Genomic DNA, 13489 nt, shown 5'->3' with positions numbered 1-13489 from the left:
CTCCAACCAAACTTATGGACAGGAAGGCAAACGCCGGAGAGAAAAAACAAACAACTGCTATTCACTGAACACTTATCTGCCAGACAGTTCTGAACAAATTTGCAGCCTAGACACAATAAATAAGTTGTACAGAGAAAGATATAGCAAGGGATTCAGCTGGGATTTTATCATAACTAGATTTGATCCTATGGCCCATCGTCCCTAACATTGTGCAACTCTTTCTCCCATATTTAACTATTACCAATAATGCACAAAATAGCTTCCCAGAAAAGTTTATACTAAGTAACTAAACCAAACAGCACACAAAACTCCACACTTATCAACGACAACATATACAATTCCCTTGTCAGTGACTTCGGGACTCTGGCTATGCACCATCCTTGAAACACTGAGTATAATATTCATTTGTAGTTTAAATATTCCAAATAGAATGAATCCACACAAACAAGAATATATTTCAAAACTGTCACTAGCAATAAAATAGAAGTTGAAATTGGAGATTTATGAAAAAAGATCTGGGAGTAGTATTGGGAAAGGTATGAACAAAGTAGCTTAAGGAACATCTATTCTCTCTATTATATCAACTACTTGGACTAAAGGACCATTCTGATTTCCTTTTGATTATAAGGAAATATACAGTTCAGCTGAAATATATACTGAACCATCACAAAAGTTCCAGCATCATATTTTAGCACATGAGAAAAATTCTATTATTCCTCTTTCAGCCTAATAGAATAGGGGAAAAAATGAGATAGTGTTAGCAGAGAAGACTGAAATGGAAGCACTTGGTTATTATGAAATAATCATTATGTCAAAGGAATAGATACATTTGCCTGTACCTTTCCCATACTTATGCCCTAGAGGTGTGTGATTATCTTATAATCATTGCTGTTTCCCAGAGAAACACATTTTGCTTCATGATACAATTTTTTAAAAGTGAAAAATGTATTACCAGAGGTGCTCGTTAAATTGATGATGATAACTTAAATTAACCTACATTTGTCACTAAGTTTCAAGGGTCATTCATTATTGAGCACAAAAAGACATATTTTCTACACGAGGGGAAACATAAAATGCAAAGAAAGTGAGAGAACCATTAATTAAAGTTTATGTAAAAAAAGAGAACTATTACAAATACCTATGATTTCAGCCTTTTTTGGGGAACAGGGTCCATATTCAGAAAGACAAAGCCATCAATGGTAGTCAAAAAAGGAAAGAGGTCTACTTATATTTGCTGACCGCATTACCAATAGAAAATCATTATTCTGCAATAATTACTGTGCCTCAGTGAACAGTAAAATTATTTTTAACATTTCATTTGTTTTACAATCTCTAAAACACAATGGCTCTAGTTAAATTACTGTACAATAACCCGATCATTTAATTTTAAATCAGTATTTTATCCATCGTACTAAGTCCTCTTCTGATACAAACATCATCCAAAGGAACATATTTTCAATATATTGAACGCACCCTATTTTATTCTTTGCTGGCTACATAGTCTCTTAAGACAAAACTAGATAATTAAAGTGTTCAGTGATGAGTCTATTAACAAAAGCAAAAGATTTAACATATTGCCTTGAGAGAGACTTTTCAAGTTTCTTTCCTTATCTTGGTAGGCAAGAGAGAACAGTATTTTTAACACTCCTGAAGGGGATAATTATGTCTTATCATTTGCTTCCTGCTGATAAAAGGTAAATATAAACTCTTAATGAAGATGACTGTAACTGTTCCTCCATTGTGGGATCTTCTTCAGTCATTTCCTGTGCTAGAACCCTCATCAAGAGTAACAGCCCAGGTGAAATTATAAGCAGAAAGCTATCACTGATGTCACACACAGCAAGAGAGATCACATCAAACAGTAATATTCTTTTTTCTTCTTTTTTTTAATTTTTTTATAAACATATCATATATTTTTATCCCCAGCTATCCTCTGCAAAAGAGAAGAAGAACGATCATCAATGACCAAGGGCTGTTGTATAGCACAATGCCCAAAGTCAGCTTCATGCTCAGGAAGGAATACTATATCTCCTCCTCGTGGTTTTGGGTACTCTACAAATTCAGAGAAACTTCTCTAGTAACAAAATATAGAAATGATCCCTGAAAGTATAGTCTTAAACAGTAATATTCTTGTCCAGTGAGAATCAGACAGGAGAACGACGTGGTAATAAGTGGCTCATACCTCATACAGTAAGGGCTAATTAGTTCAAGAAAAGTCCCAGAGGTCAGGGATTTATTTTCTACCATAAAATAGACAGTTTAATGAAATATCCTCTAAAATTCCAGTTTATCAATCTTATAAGAAAAGGAAACTGGAATCAAATTATCCTGCAAAAATGTAACTGCCTCATTCATTAAATTTATTAATTTCTCCATTAGGGTAAGAATTAAATTGCCTGGTTGTAAGCCTGCAACTAACTAGAAGTAAATGCTATGAATCTGTCATGAAAATACATGAAGAAAAGCTAAGTTTCCACAATTATATGTATAAAAAGTATGCTGTGATATTTCCAGTAATAAAATTAACAATGTTCTGAACAGCTAAATATGTGTGGAACAAATGTCATTATATAGCATACATCAAGAATGCGTAAATACTTAAAATGAGATAAGAACTCAAGAAGCAATTCTTAATTTTAGCACCTAATTTGTGCCCATTCCTATAAAGCCAATATGGAGAAGAGAGTTAAGGTAAAACACAGAGATCCTGTCCTCAGTAGCAGAAAACTTATTTTAAATAACATCCATCAGAGATGCCTAGGTGCTCAGTTGGTTAACAGTACACCTTTGGTTCACATCACAATCCTGGAGTCCTGGGATCAAGCCCCGCATAGGGCTCCTTGCTCAGCAAGGAGCCTACTACTCCCTCTGCCTGCTGCTCCCCCTCTCTGCTTGTGTTCTCTCTCTCTCTGACAAATAAATAAATAAAATTAAACAAACAAACAAAAAGCATCTATCTATAATGTGTCAGCAAGTGAATTGGGGTATTGAGCTGTAAAGCTAAATTAAGGTCAAGCCCGATGGTGGAAAAGCCAAAGACCGGGTAGATGAGGGTAGTTACAAAATGACATTAGATGGGCATGATTGATACAGCTACCTAAGTCTGCTGAAATGCAAAGAAAACAGTGAATGTCAGGGGAAGCTGCAAAGGCTCAAAAGAAGGTTACATTTTAACTCACCCAGAAGCAAAAAGGGGTATGTTTAGAGGCCTCGAAATCAGGGAAACCATTTTGGTTCCCTACAGTATTTGCAGGATACCCAAAGTCTGGATAACGATGGCAGGGAGGCCAGTTTATCAAAAGAATGGCACGGAGAAATCTAGGTAAATGGTGGGAATGGCAAACTTTACCATATATGAACCACATGGCAAAGACAATGTAGTTCATTAACTGGCTTTGATATGGAAAAAGGAGGAGAGGTTTTGGTCTGTGATCAAAGTTGAGTCAAATCCAACCACGAAGTTTCCAGGCGGAGGGATTCTGAGAACGATGTATCACCGATAGAAATACAGAAACTGATATACAGTTGGAGTATGAAGAGTAAATATAAACAATTCATGTCTAAATTCCTGATAGCTGAAAATATAAAATAGCCAACTTTACTCATGCAAAATCTTCCTTTATTTACAGCATTCCTTTGACTACCTGCTGAAGCTCTAAGGAGAAGAACTGACAGATGTTAAATTTGAAATTGTTGTTTTCAAGTTTCTTAAAATCATCGGTGGTAGTATGTAGAAGGTAAAATATTCTCCAGAAGCAACTCCAGCTGTATAATGAATGTGCTGCACTCTTTGTATGTAATAAGGCAAAATCAATTTAGCATGCTCTGTGGCTGCAAGAAAGTCTTTAAACCAATTAAATTAACTTTCCCTTCTGCTGATTGTACTTGCTAGTCGATTATCCTTAACCCATAGCAGACAGTGTTTACTTCTGAACCAAGATGGTTTCCTGGAAACATCTTATAAACATAACTGAACGGGGGGATTATGCTTCCCCATAGGGATGACACAATCTGAGATGATTTTTTTTGACATCAATAAATTTTGATGATGTCAATCATGTATTATTAAAACAAAAGAATAATGCAAATTATAGTCATATACAAATGAAGCATTTTGAATAATAAAATTATGTTCCAGGTCATCTCCTAGAATTTGAGTACTGAAGAAACCTCAGAAAATTTCTAAATTGAAACACTATTTTTTCAGACAAGAAAAGAGACACATATTCTATGACACTTCACCTCCCAACTTTACAAAGCCACATACAATGACCATAAGTAATTAGCACTGACTCTCAGAGAGCCAACGGCAATGTCACCATATTCAATTTGAGCATTTTCCACCTACAGGACAGATGCTGTCAATCATTTATATAACCTTTGTTTTTTGTTGCATCTATGCTATATAAAACAAAGAAAACAGGACTGAGTGACCAAGGCTTTTTTTTTTTTTTTTTTCCCTTAAATCTGAAAGAGCTATGATTCTAACTTCAATTCTAAACTTTCGGCAAGTAAGACATGCTTTATTCAGGTCCTTAACATCAAGATCATCAAGAGCAGCCTTGAAAGAATAAAAAGGGACAGACAAAAGGCTGCCTGAGCACTGTGGTCTATGGATGGAAGGAGGGAATAGAAGCTGCTGCCCTTTGCCTTGATAATAGCAGGAGAAACATAAATCCTAAAAAAATAAAAAAAATAAAAAAATTTAAAAGTCTTCTGTAGTTAATCCAAGGGGACGGAGATAGCTGGCAGAAGACCAGGTGCTGAAGAAGCCACAGGTACTGCCAAGTTAAAAGCAAAGGAAACGTGGTTACCCAACTACCCCAGAGTCAAAGTAGTGATTACTAGTTAAGTGCTTTAAACTTTGACAGGGATAGAGAGGGGACTGACCAGGTGTCCCCACCATAGACATTGTCCTCCCTGGTTCTTAAACAAATCAAGATGAAAGCACCACAGGGAGGTTGAAAGCAGATGACTTTATTCACCCCCACCCTGTTATCAGCTTTATAAGAGCTGTAGCTGGAAAATGGCTGATAAAACCAATGCAGTAATCTCTCCTGCTAGGCTTTGATCTGGCTTTCTGCCAGAAGCAGCTATTATCTACTCAAAAAAAGAAAGGTCTGATCAGGTGCAAATCTCTATTGGCACCCAGGCGGAAGCTCAGAAGCCCCCCTCCTTGATCAAAGTTTAAAGCATTCACAAGGGGCGCCTGGGTGGCTCAGTGAGTTAATGCCTCTGCCTTCGGCTCCGGTCATGATACCAGGGTCCTGGGATCGAGCCCCGCATCAGGCTCTCTGCTCAGCCAGGAGCCTGCTTCCTCCTCTCTCTGCCTACCTCTCTGCCTACTTGTGATCTCTCTCTGTCAAATAAATAAATAAAATCTTAAAAAAAGAAAAAGAATAAAGCACTCACAAAACACTAGCACACTGGTATTCTCAACTTTGAAGAAACCGTTACTCAGATTTTGCAAACTGCGATTATAAGATCTCTGCTTCCCTTCCAAGATACTGGTGCATAATCTCTGGTCAATGCTGTGTGTCCTTGGGCAAAATGACAAGATTATTCACTTTATTTGGAAGAGCTGGAACAAATGAACTTAAAATTAATACCAAACTAAAAGCTTTAAGGTGGAGCTTATCAGAAAAATAGGTACTATCATATTAACAGCACTCATTATTTTAGTAATTCTATTTCCTAAAATAAGAACCCGATATCAACTATAATATTTGGCATGGGTTGATTATAATGGACTTATTCACATATGAATTAGCCATTAAAACTTAAGTTAAAAACAACAGACAATGGATTTTTTTTTAATGTGAAGTTAAAGAAAATATCAAGTGCTTACAGAAAGCAGTAGTATTTAATCCTGAAGCCCCAGAACCCATTCTATGAAAACCAAAGACCCTCCACCTTAATGCAGAATGTAACATTGAGTTTATAAGCCTTTCAAGTTCAAAACTGGACAACCTAATGAGCCAGAGACCCCAGATTATGAACCTAAATCTCCAAAATTCCTTCAAATTTATAATCTAACCTGCACAGTCTTCTGCTGTAATCTCTTTAAGACTGAACTGTAGACCAAAACACGCCTGAGGGTCATGGGCCGACAATCCTTCTATTTTGCATATAGGAATGTCTATGGTCATCAGCCTTGAATATACTTATAGAATTTCCAATTAAAAAGATTTCTAGTAGAGGACAAATGGATACTGGTCAATACAAAAGTAGCAATTTGTTACTGTAATGGCTCAAAAACCTCATAATGGTATGACGCTTAACAAGCACTCTTCTCATTATAAAAATCAAACAACTATTCAGCAAATTAAAAAAATATATATTACAAAGCAAAGCTATACCCCTTCTTTCCCAACTACATACATACATAGATGTGCCAGGAATCCTTTTTTTTATTATTAGTGAAAGCACAGTTATTAAATTCATTATAGTAAGAGTGAAAACAACAGAAACTACTTGACAGGCATCACCAAAAGATCAAGATTCCATTTTGCAAGATGCAAACTTCCCCTCTTCGAAATGTTTAAATCCTACCTTTATAATATAATTACTATTTTAAAAGTTAGCAAACAGAATAACAAGTTTAAAGTTTAAATAATGCCCCCTATTTCAAATATGTTACAACACCAAAATATTATTACTTACTTGGTTATTGCTTTTTAATTTCTTGAAAAACTGCATTCCTAGGAGTTCAGATATAGGGTTCATTCCTCCTGCCTAGACTCTGTTTCTGATAAACTAAATCACATTTTCCAACTTTTAAAGAAATTCACATTCTATAAAAGTCAGAAAATTACAACTCCAATTAAGTGTCAGGCTAAGTAGATTATCACTATAGTCCTATTAAGGTAATTTAGTAATTACTAAAAACATGACTTGAAAATACTTTTGAGAACATTTTAAAATTTACTATCCATGTTATCATAAACTATTTCCTGTGATTTACAACTCTCCTAAATAAATTTAAAATTATATCACAGTCCCATGGGCAGATAAATTTGCATAAATCTGACATTCACACCCAGATTAAAAAAAGCCCAGGTTGTTCCACTGGTCACAAAAGAAACAGACCTGTAAGCATTTTTATTCTGGGTCCAGACAAATGATTCAGAAATAACTCCTGAAAGTTACAAGTAGGTGGGCCTACTATTAAATATGTAGGCCAACTCATGGAAGAGTGTAAAGTAAAATAGCCTGATTAAGCTAAAATGAATGTCTGTCTCTACCATTTTAGATTATCACAGAAAAAGTCAAAAGGCAAATTTCTGGTTTCAGCTAACCAACAAAAGCAATACGAATGAACATGGCCTTTTTGTTGCTAGTGAGGTCTGATAACTAAAATTATTCAATTGAATCAAATTTGAAAGCCTCTTGCAATACCATCAGTTCAATTACCCCATAAACCACATTACGCTCCTGTTTCCAAAGTGAAAAGTAAGTAAATCTGTGTGACTGCAATATATCAGATGTCAGGTAGGTACTCTGAATATTACCTTGTGCTTCAATAGCACTGCATAACACACAACACTATTTCATTGCATTCACCATAACACACTTATGATGTAGGTATTATCGCTATTTTAAAGAGGAGACAGTAGGCTTGACTAACTTGACGGAGTGTACAGTAAATGAATTCCAATGATTCCAAAGCCTGTGCTCCTGTTTTGCGTGCAATGCTGCAAGTACTGTTTCCATATGCATCTGTTTACGGTTTTCAGTGTGAAGCTGAGTGTTCAGAGCCTTGAGGTGGTTAACTATTCGCTTGTTTACAAAACTTTTTTGTTGTTCATTTATTTACAACCAATAAACAAATTCCATAATGTTGCCTTAGAAGAATAAAGAAAGAGTTCAAGGACCTACAGTCCCCTCTGGGTCTATTTGCCTACAAAGAGAAAAGAGCTAATATATTGAAAAGTGAGGGCAGCAGCCATTTAATTTTGAGTCACAATAATGAAGGACTGAAAGAAAAAAAAACAAAAACAAAAACAACACTGCACTGGGAGTTGAAGTCCCTGATGGTAGTCACTGGGTTTTAATAAGGATTAGACTACTCCATTCTATTTGAGGTTTTACAGGGGGTAAGCATGGTCCCATTGAGTAGACTTTACATGGGGATTTCACATTTATTTGAGGGTTCTGGAATTAGAATGGACTAAGACAACAGGAGATAGGGCCTAATACAAAGACAACTGGACTGGTTATCCAGAGACAGGACTTTAAATCTCACTATCAATAAGTAATTGTATAAAATCACATAAGTGGCAAATTCAGGACCCTATTTTCACCCATAAAATGACAGGGCTGGCCAAACTGCTTTCCAAGGCTCCTCTCAGTACTAATATTTCATGATGTTAAAAGACAACTTGTTACAGATGATGAATTATAAAGAAACTCTTAAGATTAAAGAACTTATTTTTCTTTGTCACATGATATATTTTCCCCTTTTTGGGGGGGGCAAATTAAAATGCAACCAAGGCTCTAAAATGGGAATTATATACATATATAGTGTCTACTTTGTAGAATTCAATCAGCATGATGGTATATGTAAACCTTTTTAAAATTTTAAATATGCACATGAGATAATGAGCATTTAATTAAATGCTGAATGGTTAAATGTTAAAATCCTTTGTTAATATAAAATAGTATGTCTTAATTAGAAATGCCAAGGTACTAAATTGTTGAATAAACAAGAGCATTAAGATTTGCTTGAGGCAACATACATAAAGTTCTATGCTATCTGTAAGTAGTTTAAACACAAATTTCTATATTTATGTGTACTAATAGCATTTACAAGGGCCTTATTTAAGACAGCAAAAATACTGTCTTTAACCATAGAAGTTCAAGAGAAGTTCAAGAAAGAAAACAAATTTATTTATTTCCTAATTATTCTTTTCTACTTACAGATGTTTTATATTCCTTTATCTAGATCCCACCCCCCCTTTCTAGAAAAGACTAAAGGCTATGGAAAGAATCTAGTAACCACAAGTAAATTCCATGAGTATAAAATCAGAGGGAGAGGAGGAGGGGAGAAAAATGAAGACATCACTTAAAGTCAGGAATAAAGCTCAAATATGTTTACTAGAAACATTTATATACTTCATATTAGACAGTCATACATGGGCTCGAAGCTTTCTCACAGTAAATGCAGCACGCAGCTCCCGGTGTAATTTGATTCAGTGATACAATTCCATTGGGAGGCAAATTGATGGGTTCCTTGTGCTTGTCTCCACAATTGCTTAATTTGGCAATACATTTTAGATAATATAGGAAAACTAGAGGAAGAAAGGATTGCACATCTTTTAAACAATCTTCCCCAAATACTGTTTCTTTAAACTATGGGCTCTAATGAGTTCAAGACTGCTCCCTCTCCAGAAAGGTCTGTGGCATGAAACTATTCAACGGTGCCATTTAAATGCAGATACACATTTTAATAAACTCTGAATTTTAAGAAATTATGTATACAGGGTTCATATACTCTTATGAGACTTAAGGTATCTAGCCTTAAAAATACTTCACCGTGTCCAAAAAGGTATCCCTTCTCTGGTGAGGTCATAGCACAGGAACAGATCTCCTCAGAAAAGTTTTTCTAAATCTTCTCCAAATGAAAGATAATGCATGATCCACTGCCTGTAAAGTCTACTCTTTATTTCCTGGTACAACAGGGTGGATCTGAAGAAAAGTACCACTAATGTGAAAACAGCTGTCTGATTCAGTTAATTATTTTTTTAAAAAAAAGTAATTCAATAAAACATACATTGAAAGTTTAACTTGGAATGAAGCTTAAGTAGTGCTACCTCTGATAAACCAAGGAAACCTGGAAGGGTCTTTTAAATAAAAGACAGCCACAGCACATTGAGAACGGAAAATAACCCATCAGCTGTAGGAGCAGTTGTCACTGGATGCCACTTTCAGATTGAGGTAACAAAACTATGAAACTATCTATAAAAAAATAGTTTTATCTTTTGTCCTCTATTAGAGAACAGGCATGCAAAAGCTCTGTCAAAACAGTGAGATTCAATTTAAAGAGAAGAGTGGTCAGAATACAATCACATTTTACCTTAATGAAATATGTGACCTGTTCTCTCAAAACAATATTCCTACCGACCGTGATTCTAGAAATAGTAATATAGAAACAGATTCCGAAATGAGATCAATAACTGGAGTAGGCAGTGTAGGCAGAGCTTTGGCAGCCTAGCTCATAACAGACTCCTGACCAAGGAAGTAAAGGTTGGGGAAAGGACAGACATTTTCTTTGTGGTTAGAACAACATTCTGGCTGATATACGAAACAGGTTCAGCCAATCGCTTAGGCTTCAATTAACAGCTATCATGAATTCATTTCTAGCCTCCTAATCCAAACAAATTATATCCTAAGTTATAGAGAAAACTTGCAGAAGTACTTGATCCCCTCCCTAATACTTGCAACTATCTGAATGAATGGCTGAATGATCCAATGTGCTATTTCCTAATTCTGAGAATCATAAAATGACTTGATAGGTGAACATGGGGGACAAATACAGTCCTATTATTTTAAAAATTGAATAAATTGAGTCAAAAACCCTATAAAACAGTGTTTCCAACTTCTCAGTAAAATTCTATTAATATTATTAATATTTTAAATGAATATTTCCTGAGTATTTCCAAAGAAGAGCTAGTAAGTACCAGAATAACAGATAAAGGAAATGATGCATTTCTTAATTTGTCCATATTTCAATAAGACATTTGGCAATATCTCTGGCACTCCCATGATGGGCAAGATGCAGAAATGAGAGATGGATAATAACATAGCAGTGTACTTTCTGACTAATCTAACCCCTATACTGGAAAGAGTTGATTAATACATTGTTACCAACCAGGAAGAAGCCATTCTACAGGAGGCCACAGGGCTTGGTCTTTAGCCTTAGTCTCTTTTTTATTATTATTATCAAACACTTGAAAGGGAACATAACTAACTAATACTTATCAAGCACACACAAGACTAGAAAGCACATCTAATGAACTGCCTGAGAAGATCGGGCTAAAAAATTCTTAATAGGCTGTAATAATTAGACACATTCAACAAGATAAAAAGTATTGGGGACAACATACAATCCTTTGTTTAAACCCAAGCCTCCTTATTTCTCCATCAGTGTTCTTATTACACTCTAATACATTCATACCTTAAAAAAAAAAAAAAAAAGTGAAGACTTCTACTTAGTAATAAGAATAATTCAGGAAGGGGGATGGGATGGGAGTAGAATCAGCCTGGTTTGTTCTGATCTTCAGTCCACAAAGTGCTGTGTTTACCTTTCCCACTCAGTCATTAATCACCCTGAGATATGGCCTAAGCACTTATTTAGACTAGAAGTAGCTCACACTGTGAGCCATTAGAAGTTGAATATAATAGAATTCAGGGCTGGAAATCATACTAGCCCCTGGAGAAAGAATTCTCCCAAATTTCTACTGAGGGCAGATTTTTAAAAGATACCTGGAAAAACTGCTTCATGCTTAAGTTTGTTTTTTGAATGTGTAAAAACCTGATTTTAATTAACAACAACAAAAAAAAAATAATATAAATCAGACCCTAGATTAAAAAAAATAAAAAAGAATTGATTTGTGATGTTTGAGAATAGAGGAAAGCAATAGGCTCTCTAGCATTAGACACCTTTAATTAAAAACACAAAGTAAATGGACTCATTCCCCAGTGAATGGCTTTCCTTAGACTACAGAATTGCTTATCAGTTAAATCTGTTACAGCAACAGCCATTTCCATAGGGATCAATGCAGCTGAAATCCAAGTAGATACATACTCCAGTGGTAAACCAAAGAATTATTTGGGTTTTTTTGCTGTTGTTGTTTTCCGTTTTTTTGTTTGTTTGTTTGTTTTGTTTTGTTTTGTTTTGTTTTTAATTGAAACCACTGGAAGAAAGTACTCTTCCCAAGTTTGTTTTGAAACCTTTCAGACAGGCATAAAAAGGAATGCAAAAATGCATCCCCAAAGCAATTATTAAAATATTATTCATTGTAATGTTTTCAAGAACAGTTATGTATGATCTCTACTACATGCTCCCTGACCAAATTTTAGATTGTGGGTAGAGGAAAGAATTCATGGATGAAAGCTAAAGTCTTATTATAATCACTTCTCACACTCCTTTCGGAGCCCTATCCAAGCATCTCGCCACCAGCATATTTGTAAATAATAGTTACTACCAGCATGACCAAGCAGAAAAGGCTGTATTAATTAACAACTTAGAAAAGACCCAAAGAGAGAGAGAGAGAGAAAGAAACAGGGACAGAAGCAAAGACAGAAAGAGGGAAAGAGGAAAGGAAATGCATTTGATATTTTCCTCTTGATTAGTACCCATAATTTGTCAAAGATCATGTCAAATATCAAGGATTTTAATATATCAACCTCATCTCTTCTCCTCAGTCTCCTCTGGGCTTGGAGGGTTGGGGTAGGGCTCTGTAGACTCATCCCTGGGCACTTGGCATCCAGGAAGAGTAGCTTCTCAGTGTCAGTGAAAACATCTGACAACTCTGCTTCTTTATGACGTTAGTGGCCAAGAAACAAGCCTGTCCTCTTTGTGAATCTCACGTCAGAAAATATCATCAAAGAAGAAAATAATACTAGCTAATAAAACAGAAGTTTAAAAAGTAACTGGCGGTAGACAACAATTTTAGAAAGAAATTTAACAATACAGTTTATAAGCCATTCTCTCTGAGTTCAAATGCATCGTGGGGGAATTAAGGTCTAAGGGTATGATATAGTATATGATAAAATAAAAAATGTACATGTAAAATTTAAAAGGAAAAAAACACATGAAATCAACAGGATAAGTCAACTATAAAATCTTCTTAAGTATGTTTTCTAGTCTGAAAATTATGGTCATACATAGAAAACTGTCAAAATGACAGGGTAAAACTTTATCACACTCAAACATTTTAATTTCTAAATAGGATATGATAGTATATTATGATTACAACTATATGAAAAACATACTTAGAAAAATCCAGAAAGTGTTAAAATATTAATTGTGGTTATGTTAGATATTTGGAACTTAAAATAGGTAGCAAATTACTTGAGTAATTCTTTTCAAAAAATACTTTGTACTGAAAACTTTTAGGAAAATACCTAGGTAATAGCGATTTCCTGTTTGATCCTTTAAGAGGATTAGACTTGCTAAAATAAATCTATATTTGCAAACATTCAGTCACATTACATCACAAGGCAGAAATTATTTCTCTCCATTGAAAGACTCCGCATATAGACACCCCCCCCCCCAGCCATTGATTAACTAACTGCTTCTTGGCTTTTCTGTAATCGTTTGGCTTCGCCCTTCCCCTGTTAGACCCTTCCCCCAGTTAATTGTTTAACCGCTCTCTTGCCTTTCTGTAACCGCTTGGCTTTTAGGGGGTGATACTGGTCTCCTGTTTAAACAGGATACCTTATGTGCATAGTCATGTAGGCAAGGGGGGTCGCCTAGGTACGTGGG

At 35.3% G+C, this 13489-nt stretch overlaps 1 protein-coding gene and 1 non-coding gene across 11 annotated transcripts in view; both read right to left on the bottom strand.

The window, feature by feature from the left end:
* PTPRK (protein tyrosine phosphatase receptor type K) overlaps nucleotides 1-13489 on the bottom strand; it is a 586903-nt gene that overhangs the window by 316679 nt on the left and 256735 nt on the right. The window lies entirely within an intron of this gene.
* LOC122896960 lies at nucleotides 1902-2116 on the bottom strand. Its single transcript, XR_006382451.1, has one exon. It is a non-coding gene; the product is annotated as a small nucleolar RNA U3 (small nucleolar RNA).

This window comes from Neovison vison, chromosome 1, assembly GCF_020171115.1.
Source record: "Neovison vison isolate M4711 chromosome 1, ASM_NN_V1, whole genome shotgun sequence".
Lineage (NCBI taxonomy): Eukaryota > Metazoa > Chordata > Mammalia > Carnivora > Mustelidae > Neogale > Neogale vison.
Note: the sequence above shows the minus strand (reverse complement) of the source record. Positions and strands in the feature narration are given on the sequence as shown.